General features: G+C 25.3%; 1 protein-coding gene across 5 annotated transcripts in view; it reads left to right on the top strand.

Annotated features, from left to right (window-relative positions):
- LOC111423536 (1-phosphatidylinositol 4,5-bisphosphate phosphodiesterase epsilon-1-like) overlaps positions 1 to 16,639 on the top strand; it is a 169,523-nt gene that overhangs the window by 41,970 nt on the left and 110,914 nt on the right. For 3 of the 5 annotated variants that reach the window (XM_071195457.1, XM_071195452.1, XM_071195453.1), the window contains exon 1: positions 3,500 to 3,848. The exons of the other annotated variants lie outside the window; for them this stretch is intronic. The gene's annotated coding sequence lies outside the window, so the exon portion shown is untranslated. Of the gene's footprint in view, positions 1 to 3,499; positions 3,849 to 16,639 lie in introns of those variants that run through there. 5 annotated transcript variants of the gene reach the window in all.

The following is a 16,639-nucleotide window of genomic DNA, read 5'->3' as shown; positions in this document are numbered from 1 at the left end:
TTGAATTCTAAACAACTTTTATTTGAAAAATTTTTCAATATGAAAAAGAATTATTGCGTACTCTTCAGTGGGAAATAAAGTTATTTCAGTGTATAACTTCACCGAGCAAAAATATTGAAAAATTGTTCTAATAAAAATTGTTTATAATTAAATTATAAACATGTTTTATTCGAAATACTTTTTGATACCAATAATAATTATCAAGATAACCTCAAATTAATCATTTTTTGTAACAGTATACAGCGCCATCTAGAAATAATATTACAAAAATTTATTAAAATGATTTGTTACAAATTGAATTCTAAGTGACTTTTATTTGAAAAATTTTTCGATATAGCAAAAAATTGTTCCGTACTCTTCAGTGGGAAATAAAGTTATTTCAGTGTATAACTTCACCGAGCAAAAATATTGAAAAATTGTTCTAATAAAAATTGTTTATAATTAAATTATAAACATGTTTTATTCGAAATACTTTTTGATATCAATAATAATTATCAAGATAACCTCAAATTAATCATTTTTTGTAACAGTATACAGCGCCATCTAGAAATAACATCAAAAATGTTTATTAAAATAATTTATTATAAATTGAATTCTAAACAACTTTTATTTGAAATATTTTTCGATATGGAAAAGAATTGTTGCGTACTCTTCAGTGGGAAATAAAGTTATTTCAGTGTATAACTTCACCGAGCAAAAATATCAAAAAATTGTTCTAATAAAAGTTGTTTATAATTAAATTATAAACATGTTTTATTCGAAATACTTTTTGATACCAATAATAATTATCAAGATAACCTCAAATTAATTATTTTTTGTAAGAGTATACAACGCCATCTAGAAATAATATCAAAAAAGTTTATTAAAATAATTTGTCACAAATTGAATTCTAAACGACTTCTATTTGAAAAATTTTTCGATATAGGAAAAAATTGTTGCGTACTCTTCAGTGGGAAATAAAGGTGTATAACTTCACCGAGCAAAAATATTGAAAAATTGTTCTAATAAAAATTGTTTATAATTAAATTATAAACATTTTTTATTCGAAATACTTTTTAATACAAATAATAATTATCAAGATAACCTCAAATTAATTATTTTTTGTAACAGTATACAGCGCCATCTAGAAATAATATTACAAAAATTAATTAAAATGATTTGTTACAAATTGAATTCTAAACGACTTTTATTTGAAAAATTTTTCGATATAGGAAAAAATTGTTGCGTACTCTTCAGTGGGAAATAAAATTATTACATTGTATAACTTCACCGAGCAAAAATATTGAAAAATTGTTCTAATAAAAATTGTTTCTAATTAAATTATAAACATGTTTTATTCGAAATACTTTTTGATATCAATAATAATTATCAAGATAACCTCAAATTAATCATTTTTTGTAACAGTATACAGCGCCATCTAGAAATAATATTACAAAATTTTATTAAAATGATTTGTTACAAACTGAATTCTAAACGACTTTTATTTGAAAAATTTTTCAATATAGCAAAAAATTGTTGCGTACTCTTCAGTGGGAAATTAAGTTATTACTGTGTATAACTTCACCGAGCAAAAATATTTAAAAATTGTTCTAATAAAAATTGTTTAAAATTAAATTATAAACATGTTTTATTCGAAAAACTTTTTGATACCAATAATAATTGTCAAGATAACCTCAAATTAATCATTTTTTGTAACAGTATACAGCGCCATCTAAACATAATACTAAAAAAGTTTATTCAAATAATTTGTTACAAATTGAATTCTAAATCACTTTTATTTGAAAAATTTTTCGATATAGGAAAAAATTGTTGCGTACTCTTCAGTGGGAAATAAAGGTGTATAACTTCACCGAGCAAAAATATTGAAAAATTGTTCTAATAAAAATTGTTTATAATTAAATTATAAACATGTTTTATTCGAAATACTTTTTGATACCAATAATAATTATCAAGATAACCTCAAATTAATCATTTTTTGTAACAGTATACAGCGCCATCTAAACATAATATTAAAAAAGTTTATTAAAATAATTTGTTACAAATTGAATTCTAAATGACTTTTATTTGAAAATTTTTTCGATATTAAAAAATTAGCCTGATGTGCCATAATCTATGGTAAGTACTGTTCAGTGGGAATTTTTACAATTATTATTATCAATTATCAATCGGGGGAAACTATCTCCGAAACTTCTTCAGCTCACATTTTGTTGTTGCTATGTTAATTAAGAATTATATGTACTATTCAGTGGGAAATTTTAATTATCTTATGACACAAAGCGGAATTAATTAAACCTACAATTTTTGAAACAAACAAACCTATTTTTGTACCTACCAATAAAAAAAAAATCATAGAAATCACAAAAGTGTTAAAAGAAAGTGTATTTCTTCAACACGATATTTTAATATAAAGAATAAACACCTGGTGGTTTAAAGACGATACGATGTTAGTCACGCAACTTCATAACGTCAAAAAGATAGCGTGGTAAGGGTGCGTGTTTATAGTTTATATTTATATTTATATTCGGCGAGATTCTATAAAAAATTCGTCGATTGTTCGATAGTTATTAAAAAAATATATAGGTACACACACACTCAATTTGGGTCGACAATTTTTTTTTTTTTTTCGAATAAATTTGCCTCTTTATTGACAAAATACCAACCTGTAATTTTCCACGAAATGATAACAGTAGGGAAAATAAAATATGCAATTTTCACGTAACTTCTGCTATTGACAGTTATCTATTATATCAAGTTTCATAATAATTCGGATTATGAACATAATTAAGCTTTAAAAGTTACTTTTTTTTTTAAATTAATTTGAAATGGTTTAACTTAGGTAATAAAATGATTCATATATAGGTGTCCACAAAACTCTACTTAGTATAACTATTTTTGTATTTGGGTTTTTTTTTTGGGATTTTGAATTGAAATTGGTCCCCGAAGTGGCAGCACCATCCTCGCGTTTTCCGGCAATAAAATCGGAGTCTCCTCGTAATATTCTATAGGAAAACCCACTACCGTCCTTATGTCACCATCCACCCATCACCTCCCCTTTGAAATACTGCTCGCGATAAAACTGCCATCTACGGGTTGCAAAGGGATGTGACCCACATCTTCCACGGTGCATTGATTTTCCGTTGTTGAATGGCGTCCGGTTATTGAAAGGAAATCGGAATCCTACTCTTTTATATTACCAACCAAAAAAAATTCTCCTAATAAAATAAAATAAAAAAAATAAGCTTTAAAAATTATGCTTTTCAAAATTTTTCCTCAAACACCATAACAAAAAATGTTATTATATAATTATTTATCAATAAATTTCTTATTATTATTATTATACTTAATAAATTAATGTTGATCTAGTAATCAAAATGTTCTGCGCATGTTTCATGACGTCACCGTGGAAACGCTGTGAAAATGTTGGTGGGGGGTTTGGGTTGAAAGAATCGAGTGGTGGGGCATCATATGTCAAGTGTGCGCTCTTGTCTGTCAGTGTTAGTGTTCCTCGTGTAGTCGTCGGTTGTTTTCGGCTTAATCCCAGCCCGCTAGATTTGTTTGTCGTCGTCGCCGCGTTCGAAACTTTTTAATTGGACAGATCTCATAGCTTAAAAGCTCGGGCGCGCGGAAAACAAACTGCAAGCTTTTAACTCTTTGCTTGAGTACTAAAAGTCTTAAATATTCGTCTTAAAAACAAAAAAAACTTTTTTTCAAAAAGTGAATTTAAAAAAATAAAGAAAATTGTGTTTCTTTTTTTTTGTTCTTGGTTTTTTTAATGTTGTTTATTGTGTAAAGTTTTAAATAATCGTTGAAGAATCGTTCTTTTTTGGTTTTGATGTCGTCTTGAAAAGGTAAATTTATTTTACTTATTTTAACAAGAACTTGAAACACATTTACGTTGAACAAACATATTTGATTTTGTATTATCTCCCGACACCTTTAATGTAGCACAACATCAAAGATAAAAATAGGCTAAAAAGGTACGATATTTTCCATCATTCAGACGCGAGATAATAATAACTAATACCTAATAATAATCATGGTGTTCGAGATGAGCTTAACTGTGATAAACAGAGATAATTGTGCAATCCATAATCGCGCCAGATACAAACGCGATTAACTTTCTACTTGAATTTAAATTTAAATTTAAATTAAAAAAAAATTATCGCCATCTATTGATTTTAACTCCGACTTAAATTAATTTATGACACACATATAATAATGAACTAAATTTGTGTTAATTTATATGCGACAACACATTAATTAGATTTAATGTAATTAAAATCAGTACATTTTTGCATTTTTAAAAACGAATTATTTTTGTAATTAAAAATTATATATGTACTGCCATCTATTGATTTTAATTACGATTAAAATTTGTGAATGATATTAGACATAAATTATTTATTTATTTAATAAATAATGTATTACATTAATTTATTTAAAATAGATTGATTCGTTGAGTTAAAATTTTAGAACAAATTAAAATAAATCACGAAAATCTTGTTGACTAACTTCACTATAAACAGATTTGACGTGGTGTAAGTGACAGCTTTAAAATCGTTAAAAAAATATCCCTTAAATATTACACCCTGAAAAACTAAATGTTATTTAAATCATTTCGAGGCATTATATTCATTATACTAACGTCACTATGGTTTTAAACTGAAAAAAAATCTTAAAGTAAGTTTTGACAATTCGGGTTCTTAACCTTAAAACGAGGAATTTAATTTATTTCAATAATTTTACATTAATTTGTTCATCAAATTAAGAATAATCGTTTTAGTAACGATTAAAATAAAGATTTTTCATTATTTATTGTATACTTAAAAACGAATTAATATTTTGTTCAGTAAAAAAATGTTTAAGATAAATTAACGCCATCTATCGATTTTGATATCGATTATAATTGATGATGACGTTAAACTCAATTTAATTCAATTCATTAATCAATTTATTTGCGAAAATATATTAATTTGACTCATTGAAACTAAAAGTTTAAAATAAATTGTATATTTATAAACAATTTTGTATAATAGAATTGAAATATTTTTTTGTAACTGAAGCTAACTTCGCTTTATTTTCGATTTACGTCAGTGCGTCAGTGAGTTTTTAACCTCAAAATGAGGAATTTAATTTATTTAAACAATTTTACATTAATTTATTTATAAAATTAAGTATAATCGTTTTAGTAACGATTAAAATTAAGATTTTTTATTATTTCTTATATATTTAAAAACGAATTAACATTTTATTCAGTAAAAAAAATCTTTGGGGTAAATTAACGCCATCTATCGGTTTTAATATCGATTATAATTGTTAATGACATTAGACTCAAAAGATTTCATTATTAATTTTTTAATTAAAATCAATTTATTTTCGAAAATATATTAATTTGACTCATTGAAACTAAAAGTTTAAAATAAATTGTATTTTTATAAACAATTTTGTATAATAGAATTGAAAATTTTTTTTGTAACTGAAACTAACTTCGCTTTATTTTCGATTTACGTCATTGAGTGATTGACAGCTTTAAAATCGTTAAAACATATTTTAATTTTTAATCGTAAGTATTCCCTTAAATATTACTTCCTGAAAATTGAATGTTATTTAAATCCTTTTTCGGGACATTATATTCATCATAGTAACGTCACTTTATTTCTAAACTGAAAAAATTCTTAAAATAGGATTTGACAATGTTTTTAACCTCAAAATGAGGAATTTAATTTATTTAAACAATTTTACATTAATTTATTTATGAAATTAAGTATAATCGTTTTAGTAACGATTCAAATTAAGATTTTTTATTATATCTTGTATTTTTAAAAACGAATTAACATTTTATTCAGTAAAAAAATCTTTAGGAGAAATTAGCGCCATCTATCGATTTTAATATCGATTATAATTGTTAATGACATTAGACTCAAAAGATTTTATTATTAATTTTTTAATTAAAATTAATTTATTTGCGAAAATATATTAATTTGAGTAATTGAAACTAAAAGTTTACAATAAATTGTATATTTATAAACAATTTTGTATAATAGAATTGAAATTTTTTTTGTAACTGAATCTAACTTCGCTTTATTTTCGATTTACGTTATTGAGTGATTGACAGCTTTAAAATCGTTAAAACATATTTTAAGCTTTAATCGTAAGTATTCCCTTAAATATTACTTCCTGAAAACTAAATGTTATTTAAATCCTTTTTCGGGGTATTATATTCATCATAAAAACGTCAATTTGTTTCTAAATTAAAAAAATTCTTAAAATAAGATTTGACAATGTTTTTAACCTCAAAATGAATTTAATTTATTTAAATTATTTTACATTAATTTATTTATAAAATTAAGTATAATCGTTTTAGTAACGATTAAAATTAAGATTTTTTGTAATTTCTTGTATATTTAAAAACGAATTAACATTTTATTCAGTAAAAAAAAATCTTTAGCAGAAATTAGCGCCATCTATCGATTTTAATATCGATTATAATTGTTAATGACATTAGACTCAAAAGATTTCATTATTAATTTTTTAATTAAAATTAATTTATTTGCGAAAATATATTAATTTGATTCATTGAAACTAAAAGTTTACAATAAATTGTATATTTATAAACAATTTTGTATAATAGAATTGAAATTTTTTTTGTAACTGAAACTAACTTCACTTTATTTTCGATTTACGTCATTGAGTGATTGACAGCTTTAAAATCGTTAAAACATATTTTAAGCTTTAATCGTAAGTATTCCCTTAAATATTACTTCCTGAAAACTAAATGTTATTTAAATCCTTTTTCGGGGTATTATATTCATCATAGTAACGTCACTTTGTTTCTAAATTAAAAAAAATCTTAAAATAAGATTTGACAATGTTTTTAACCTCAAAATGAGGAATTGTATTTATTTAAACAATTTTGCATTAATTTATTTATGAAATTAAGTATAATCGTTTTAGTAACGATTTAAATTAAGATTTTTTAGTATATCTTGTATCTTTAAAAACGAATTAACATTTTATTCAGTAAAAAAATCTTTAGGAGAAATTAGCGCCATCTATCGGTTTTAATATCGATTATAATTGTTAATGACGTTAGACTCAACAGGATTTTATTATTAATTTTTTAATTAAAATCAATTTATTTGCGAAAATATATTAATTTGAGTCATTGAAACTAAAAGTTTACAATAAATTGTATATTTATAAACAATTTTGTATAATAGAATTGAAATTTTTTTTGTAACTGAGACTAACTTCGCTTTATTTTCGATTTACGTCATTGAGTGAGTGACAGCTTTAAAATCGTTAAAACATTTTAATTTTTAATCGTAAGTATTCCCTTAAATATTACTTTCTTAAAACTAAATGATATTTAAACCCTTTTTCGGGACATTACATTCATTATAGTAACGTCACTTTATTTCTAAACCGAAAAAATTCTTAAAATAAGATTTGACAATGTTTTTAACCTCAAAATGAGGAATTTAATTTATTTAAACAATTTTACATTAATTTATTTGTGAAATTAAGTATAATCGTTTTAGTAACGATTCAAATTAAGATTTTTTATTATATCTTGTATTTTTAAAAACGAATTAACATTTTATTCAGTAAAAAAAAATCTTTGGGGTAAATTAGCGCCATCTATCGATTTTAATATCGATTATAATTGTTAATGACGTTAGACTCAACAGGATTTTATTATTAATTTTTTAATTAAAATCAATTTATTTGCGAAAATATATTAATTTGAGTCATTGAAACTAAAAGTTTACAATAAATTGTATATTTATAAACAATTTTGTATAATAGAATTGAAAATTTTTTTTGTAACTGAAACCAACTTCACTTTATTTTCGATTTACGTCATTGAGTGATTGACAGCTTTAAAATCGTTAAAACATTTTAATTTTTAATCGTAAGTATTCCCTTAAATATTACTTCCTGAAAACTAAATGTTATTTAAATCCTTTTTGGGACATTATATTCATCATAGTAACGTCACTTTATTTCTAAACTGAAAAAATTCTTAAAATAGGATTTGACAATGTTTTTAACCTCAAAATGAGGATTTTAATTTATTTAAATAATTTCACATTAATTTATTTATGAAATTAAGTATAATCGTTTTAGTAACGATTTAAATTAAGATTTTTTAGTATATCTTGTATATTTAAAAACGAATTAACATTTTATTCAGTAAAAAAAAATCTTTAGGAGAAATTAGCGCCATCTATCGATTTTAATATCGATTATGATTGTTAATGACATTAGACTCAAAAGATTTCATTATTAATTTTTTAATTAAAATTAATTTATTTGCGAAAATATATTAATTTGAGTCATTGAAACTAAAAGTTTACAATAAATTGTATATTTATAAACAATTTTGTATAACAGAATTGAAAATTTTTTTTGTAACTGAAACCAACTTCACTTTATTTTCGATTTACGTCATTGAGTGATTGACAGCTTTAAAATCGTTAAAACATATTTTAATTTTTAATCGTAAGTATTCCCTTAAATATTACTTCCTGAAAACTAAATGTTATTTAAATCCTTTTTGGGACATTATATTCATCATAGTAACGTCACTTTATTTCTAAACTGAAAAAATTCTTAAAATAGGATTTGACAATGTTTTTAACCTCAAAATGAGGATTTTAATTTATTTAAATAATTTCACATTAATTTATTTATGAAATTAAGTATAATCGTTTTAGTAACGATTTAAATTAAGATTTTTTAGTATATCTTGTATATTTAAAAACGAATTAACATTTTATTCAGTAAAAAAAAATCTTTAGGAGAAATTAGCGCCATCTATCGATTTTAATATCGATTATGATTGTTAATGACATTAGACTCGAAAGATTTCATTATTAATTTTTTAATTAAAATTAATTTATTTTCGAAAATATATTAATTTGATTCATTGAAACTAAAAGTTTACAATAAATTGTATATTTATCAACAATTTTGTATAATAGAATTGAAATTTTTTTTGTAACTGAAACTAACTTCGCTTTATTTTCGATTTACGTCATTGAGTGAGTGACAGCTTTAAAATCGTTAAAACATATTTTAAGTTTTAATCGTAAGTATTCCCTTAAATGTTACTTCCTGTAAACTAAATGTTATTTAAATCCTTTTTGGGACATTATATTCATCATAGTAACGTCACTTTATTTCTAAACTGAAAAAATTCTTAAAATAGGATTTGACAATGTTTTTAACCTCAAAATGAATTTAATTTATTTAAATAATTTTACATTAATTTATTTATGAAATTAAATATACTCGTTTTAGTAACGATTCAAATCAAGATTTTTTATTATATCTTGTATTTTTAAAAACGAATTAACATTTTAATCAGTAAAAAAAATCTTTAGGAGAAATTAGCGCCATCTATCGATTTTAATATCGATTATAATTGTTAATGACATTAGACTCAAAAGATTTCATTATTAATTTTTTAATTAAAATCAATTTATTTGCGAAAATATATTAATTTGACTCTTTGAAACTAAAAGTTTACAATAAATTGTATATTTATAAACAATTTTGTATAATAGAATTGAAATTTCTTTTGTAACTGAAACCAACTTCACTTTATTTTCGATTTACGTCGTTGAGTGAGTGACAGCTTTAAAATCGTTAAAACATATTTTAATTTTTAATCGTAAGTATTCCTTTAAATATTACTTCCTGAAAACTAAATGTTATTTAAATCCTTTTTGGGGCATTATATTCATCATAGTAACGTCACTTTATTTCTAAACCGAAAAAATTCTTAAAATAAGATTTGACAATGCTTTTAACCTCAAAATGAGGAATTTAATTTATTTAAACAATTTTGCATTAATTTATTTATGAAATTAAGTATAATCGTTTTAGTAACGATTTAAATTAAGATTTTTTATATCTTGTATTTTTAAAAACGAATTAACATTTTATTCAGTAAAAAAAATCTTTGGGGTAAATTAGCGCCATCTATCGATTTTAATATCGATTATAATTGTTAATGACATTAGACTCAAAAGATTTCATTATTAATTTTTTAATTAAAATCAATTTATTTGCGAAAATATATTAATTTGACTCATTGAAACTAAAAGTTTACAATAAATTGTATATTTATAAACAATTTTGTATAATAGAATTGAAATTTTTTTTGTAACTGAAACCAACTTCACTTTATTTTCGATTTACGTCATTGAGTGAGTGACAGCTTTAAAATCGTTAAAACATATTTTAATTTTTAATCGTAAGTATTCCTTTAAATATTATTTCCTGAAAAATAATTGTTATTTACATCCTTTTTCGGGACATTAAATTCATTATAATAAAGTCACTTTGTTTCTAAACCGAAAAAATTCTTAAAATAGGATTTGACAATGTTTTTAACCTCAAAATGAGGAATTTAACTTATTTAAACAATTTTGCATTAATTTATTTATGAAATTAAGTATAATCGTTTTAGTAACGATTAAAATTAAGATTTTTTAGTATATCTTGTATATTTAAAAACGAATTAACATTTTATTCAGTAAAAAAAAATCTTTAGGAGAAATTAGCGCCATCTATCGATTTTAATATCGATTATAATTGTTAATGACATTAGACTCAAAAGATTTCATTATTAATTTTTTAATTAAAATTAATTTATTTGCGAAAATATATTAATTTGAGTAATTGAAACTAAAAGTTTACAATAAATTGTATATTTATAAACAATTTTGTATAATAGAATTGAAATTTTTTTTGTAACTAAATCTAACTTCGCTTTATTTTCGATTTACGTCATTGAGTGATTGACAGCTTTAAAATCGTTAAAAGTTTTTAAATTTTAATTGTAAGTATTCCTTTAAATATTACTTCCTGAAAACTAAATGTTATTTTAATCCGTTTTCGGGACATTATATTCATTAGATTCACGTTACTATCTTTCTAAACTAAAAAAATTCTTAAAATACGTTTTGACAATGTTTTTAACCTCAAAATTAGGAATTTAATTTATTTAAATAATTTTAGATTATCTTATTAATGCAATGTGATTTTGACGCTTTGAAAATCGTTTTAGTTTCGTAGTTTTCTACACAAATAGGTACAGTTATCTATGACTACAAATAGTGTTTTCGTTTTTTTTCCTCTTTTCTTAGTGCTTCTACGTTTAGCTCCTCTATTTTTGTATACACGCGTATTGATTCGTCGGGACTGAAATAGATCTGGACTTCTCCTGAATGTTGGTTATTTAGTACAACACATGAAAAGAGAAAAACGATTTTTTTTTTGTTGTACCAAGTACAAATGTCAAATATACAATAATTAATCGTAATATTGGTTTTGTCTGTATGTAATTGGATTTTACAAATAGTTAATTTGAAACGTAAAATCAACTTTGTTTGTTGATATATTCACGGGAATAAAATTTATTTTGTAAATGAAGTAATTTGCAATAATTGCAACCTGATGGATTCAACAATAAATTTAATCAATTTCAATTTTAAATAAAAACAAACGTGTGTGTATTGATACTTGTAGATACTATTTTTAATCACCTTCAAATTTTTTAATTATATTTGTTGCTAACATAGTTTTGTTGCGGTATTTCCCTTTTAATTAAATCGAAACAAATTGGATAACTCCGCTAATTAATTAATTAATACAAATGCTATTATTACAAAACGTTGTCCATCGTTTGTAACTAGTAAAATCATCATATAAAATGAAATTTGGCTTCGGCGGTTGATCTAATTGCCGCGTTCGAATTTGCTGTGTGTTGTAATCTATTTTATTTGTCCCTTAATTAAAAAATTTCATTTTCAAACTAAATACTAAGACTTAATTAATTTGAAACGTTTATTATAGAGGGGTCAAAACGACCCAAGGGGTTAAAACACGAAACTCACCCCCACTTTTCCTAATGCGGACGTCCACATCGCATTTACCCTTTATTTTACGAATAATTCAGGCATTTACGACATTTCATTAGTCACTTTTAATGTGGTTAGGTCACGAAAACTATTATTTTAAAATAATTCTTTTATAACAACGATTTTACTTGTATAATCTGGATATAATATAATATCTAATTATGATATGTAGATATATTAGGGAGGGAGTTCTAATTTAAATTGAAACTGGTTTACGTGTTGATGGCTTTACGGGGTGGTTAATAAATTAAAATTTGCACCATCCGAGTTCCGAGAAGAACGGGTGGTTGTAAATCAACGGGGGCGGGATTAATAAATGTTCTAGATGCGGCCTAATTGCGTTATGTAGGTTCTGGCATGAATATATTTTGTCGTGGAGGGAGGTTTAAATTCGGTATGAAATGACGTGACCCCTTTAACATGGCTTTAAATGAACATTTTTGGAAATGTTGTATAAATACAGAGTGTCCCGAAAAGAAATTATCTTAATTTTTTGTTGTTTTAAAATTTGGCACTCAATCTCAAACACCTGCACGATCGTTAAGCAAGTCGAATCGTGTTAAAATTATAAATAAACCAGAGGACGTCTCTCTTGAAAACGAATCTATAAAGATTTTGGTACGTTTCTAAAAATACTCGGTTTTACTCGAAAACTAATTCGCGAATCGTTTCGCGGTCGCTAATAATCAAATTAAACGATTTTCGTTTCTTAATTGAAATTGGATCGGCGCCAAAATGAACCGAGAACATCGTAATACAAGATAAAAATTAGTGTCTTTGAGTTTATTATAATGAATGATTTTTCTTTAAGTTTAAGAAGTTATTTAAATTCGACGATGTGAGTAATACGGGTTGGATACGAAGGTGGACTGGAAACTGGTATAAATAACTTTGTTGTGTACGTCCTGGTACACAATACAGGAATTCCGAGACGTGCCAGTACACACAAACGGGTCTTTGTGCAACCGAAATGTTTATGACCGGGAATGAACGCTATCCAAACATCGAAATTGGATCGTGAACGATTTTCATTGCATTAGAATCGAGGAATAATAAAAAAATAAGACACTTTGATAAGAAAAATCATTTTATGGTAATATTCTTATTGCAAAAATGTAAAGAGTCATCAATATTCGTAATCTCTCGTGTTCGGTTTAAACGAATTTTCGTCTTATCACCACAGAGAAAAGAGGTACAAAAAATTTCTCGCCGAAAAACGCGCTCCCATTTTACTTTGTCAGCGACAATAGGCGGCGCGAGTGGGATTTCTAGAACGCGAATCCACCTCCCCTGGGGACTTTCCAAAAGAAAATAATATAAAAGCCTGAGATTTTTCATTTCACCCCCTCGGTTTCTCCGACCATTATTCAGCTAGAAAATTGTTTTCGGTCGTGCATTTAACGTTGCGAAATTAAACGAAACGAAATCGAGATGAATGAAGTTGAGGTCAGTTTTATTTTAAATTAAAAATAATCCACATCCGCGATTCAAATAATAATAATAATAATACGTATTAAGTTTTATGTTGAAATTATTTCGAGAAAGGTTTTAATTTTTTGTTAATAAAATAATTTCACTACAATTGATATTAATTTGGACAACATATATTATACTCTTATGTCTCGGCCACAAGCGACGTTGGCTTAATTAGAACTAAAAGCATAGTTATATTGTTATGCCAAGGTCGATTGAGGACGAAGCGCTACCATATTGAACAATACTCTTATGCCTCGGTCGCAAACGACCTCGGCTTAACTGGAACAGAAAGTATTATATCATATTATTAAGCCGAGGTCGCTTGCGGCCGAGACGCTACAATTTGATATTATATTGGGCAAATCTATCTATGTTTATCACAGAACACTGACGACAGCTATCACAAGCACAGAATCCGCTTGGTCAGTCGTTTTACGATTATACAGGTGTTTCTGTAAGTTGTGGCATAAATTTAATCACAAATACTAAAGTCAAAATGATGTTTCGTGTAAAAATTATCTAGAGTTTGATTTTGTACTTTTCAAGGAACAGTGCACAGAATTTTGAGGGAAGGACTCATAAAGAGAGTTTCAAGTGCATTGAAACCTGTTTTGACTGATGACAATAAGAAGCGTCAATTAGAATTTGTACTTTGTATGTTACAAGAACCTAGCCTATATTTTCAAGAAATGCTAAAGTTTGTTCATATTGATGAAAATGGTTTTACATAACCAAAACTAAGACAAACTGCTACCTTCTTCCCGAAGAAGAAACACCTCATCGAACATGTAAGAGTAAAAGATTCTTAAGAAAAGTCATGTTTCTAGCTGTAGTGGCTCGTCCAAGATATGATTATAACAAAAAGTCTGAATTTAATGCTAAAATAGGCTTACGAAATTCTAAAAATCGTGTACGTGGAACATCTGTTGAAGTTACTCGTTAAATTTATGTGGACATGATTACCAAAAAAGTTATTCCAGCTATAAAAGAAAAGTGGCCGAAGGGCAGCAAAAAGATACCCATCAAAATTCAACAAGATAATGCCCGACCACATTGTAGTATAGATGATGGTGAAGTAATTCGAGCCGGAATAGCTGATGGATGGAATATTAGTTTGATTTGTCAGCCACCAAACAGCCCTGACTTTAAAGTTCTTGATTTAGGCTTTTTTAATGCAATTCAGTCTATACAACATAAAAGCTCGATGCATAATATAGATGAATTTTATTAATTGCTGCTGTTTTGAAGGCATGGGATGATTATGACACTGCAGAAATGTATGGAGTCCTCCATGCTTCATAAAAGAGATAACAATTACAAAATCCCTCACACAGAGAAAGAAAAATTACGGTCTACTGGACAATTACAAAGAAATGTAATTTGTCCAAAAGAAGCTGTTGGAACTGCACGGGTGACATTAAATAGTTTATAATTTTTATTTAAATTATACTATAATTATATAATATTTCACTCTTTTTAAAAGTTGACACTTATTTTGGAACAAATAAAATATCGGACACTTATTTTGGAACCGAGGTAGTATTAAGAAACTTGGGAAAATTTAAGAATCATCATGTGGCGTAAAAATCGACGATTTCTTTTTAATCAATGTGAAATGACCCAAAAACACGTTAAAAATAAAAAGAAAGTGCTGAAAAGTGACTAACATTAGATTAACTTCAGTTATAAATCTTCTATTATATGATAACTAACTTCAGGTTTAAAATGTCAACCTCAATTTTGACATATTTGTAATCTTCATTAAAAATCCTTTAAAATAAGTACAAACATGACATATTTATCTTCAATATTAATGAAGTTATGATCAACTTCCGGTTAAGAATGTCAATGTCATTTTAACATATTCTTAATTTTTATAAAATGTCTTAATATTTGTCACAAAAACAAAATTATAATAAAAAAAAATCAAAAATTAAGGTTGGTATTAATATTTAAAAATTAAATTGCTGTCTCCATTGTTGCTAACTTCGGGTTTAATGTTTTTTATTCAAACTTTCTTGTTTTTTGAGAAAAGTGCGTCGTCTTTGGACTCATTTTAAAGGTTTTTTAATGAAGATTACAAATATGTCAAAATTGACGTTGACGTTTCAAACCGGAAGTGATTGTATCTCCATTAATATCAAAGTTAAATATGTCGAGTTTGCACTCATTTTAAAGGATTTTTTATGAAGTTGACAAATATGTCAAAATTAATAGTTGAAAGTTCGAACCTTTTGGTTTTTTGAGAGAAATACGTCATGTTTGGATTCACTTTAAAGGTTATTTTATGAAGATTATGAATACAATAATAAAATTAAAGTGGTCATTGACAACTGAAAGTTTTTTTACGACTAAACCCAAATGTTTCAACAAATAATTTTTTTTTCTATAATACATGTCAAGATAAATTATTTAGGGTTTCTGTTGGTATTACTTGGGACCCTTATAAAATGTATATTGTTTCCCTGATTTTTAGTAAAATTTTCAGTGACTAAATAGTTGAGTTTAAAATACTAATACTTTTTAAAAAAATACGATTTAACGCAGTACATATTTATTGTAAAAACGTGCTACAAACTAATGAAATAGAACAAAACACTTGTTCTAGGTAAACAAGTGGCAAATAAACGCAGATGTCTTGCGTTCACTCTTTCGGTCTACCGGAAGTAGACCATAACTTCGTTATTTTAAATGGAATGCTATAGTTTTTATTACACCGTTTAATTGTACGTAGAAAAATAGATTGACTTTGATAAATATTAGTGGAATGAACGTTGGCTGAGATATGGGTTAAAGAGCATTTTGAAATTTATCAAAAAAAGCTTAAAACCAAAATAACTCGAAAACGAAAAACGCTAGTTTTCGGCAAATTCAATTTAATAACAAATTTATATTATAAATTTATATTTTTATCCAAATCTAATTTTTGTCATTAATTTTTGGTTTTAATTGTTTCATTTATTTGATCTTTTGTTTATTATTTTGGGTAAATAATTATTATCGTAGCTAATAGAAATAATAATAGAAATAAATTAAACGAAAAACTGTCAAAATGTCATCGCCTTCTACTAAAAATACAAAGGGTTTCCTGTATAAGTTTAATCTAAGGCTAATTTAAGGTTTTTTCGTTTAATTGTTAACAATATTTTTTAAACATTTACATTCACATATTTTAATTTAACTTCTAATTTTTATACATCAAAAAATTATTTTATCATTAATTCATTTAA

The sequence above is a fragment of the Onthophagus taurus genome, chromosome 3, assembly GCF_036711975.1.
Source record: "Onthophagus taurus isolate NC chromosome 3, IU_Otau_3.0, whole genome shotgun sequence".
Taxonomy (NCBI): Eukaryota; Metazoa; Arthropoda; class Insecta; order Coleoptera; family Scarabaeidae; genus Onthophagus; species Onthophagus taurus.
This window is presented reverse-complemented; position numbering and strand designations above follow the sequence as displayed.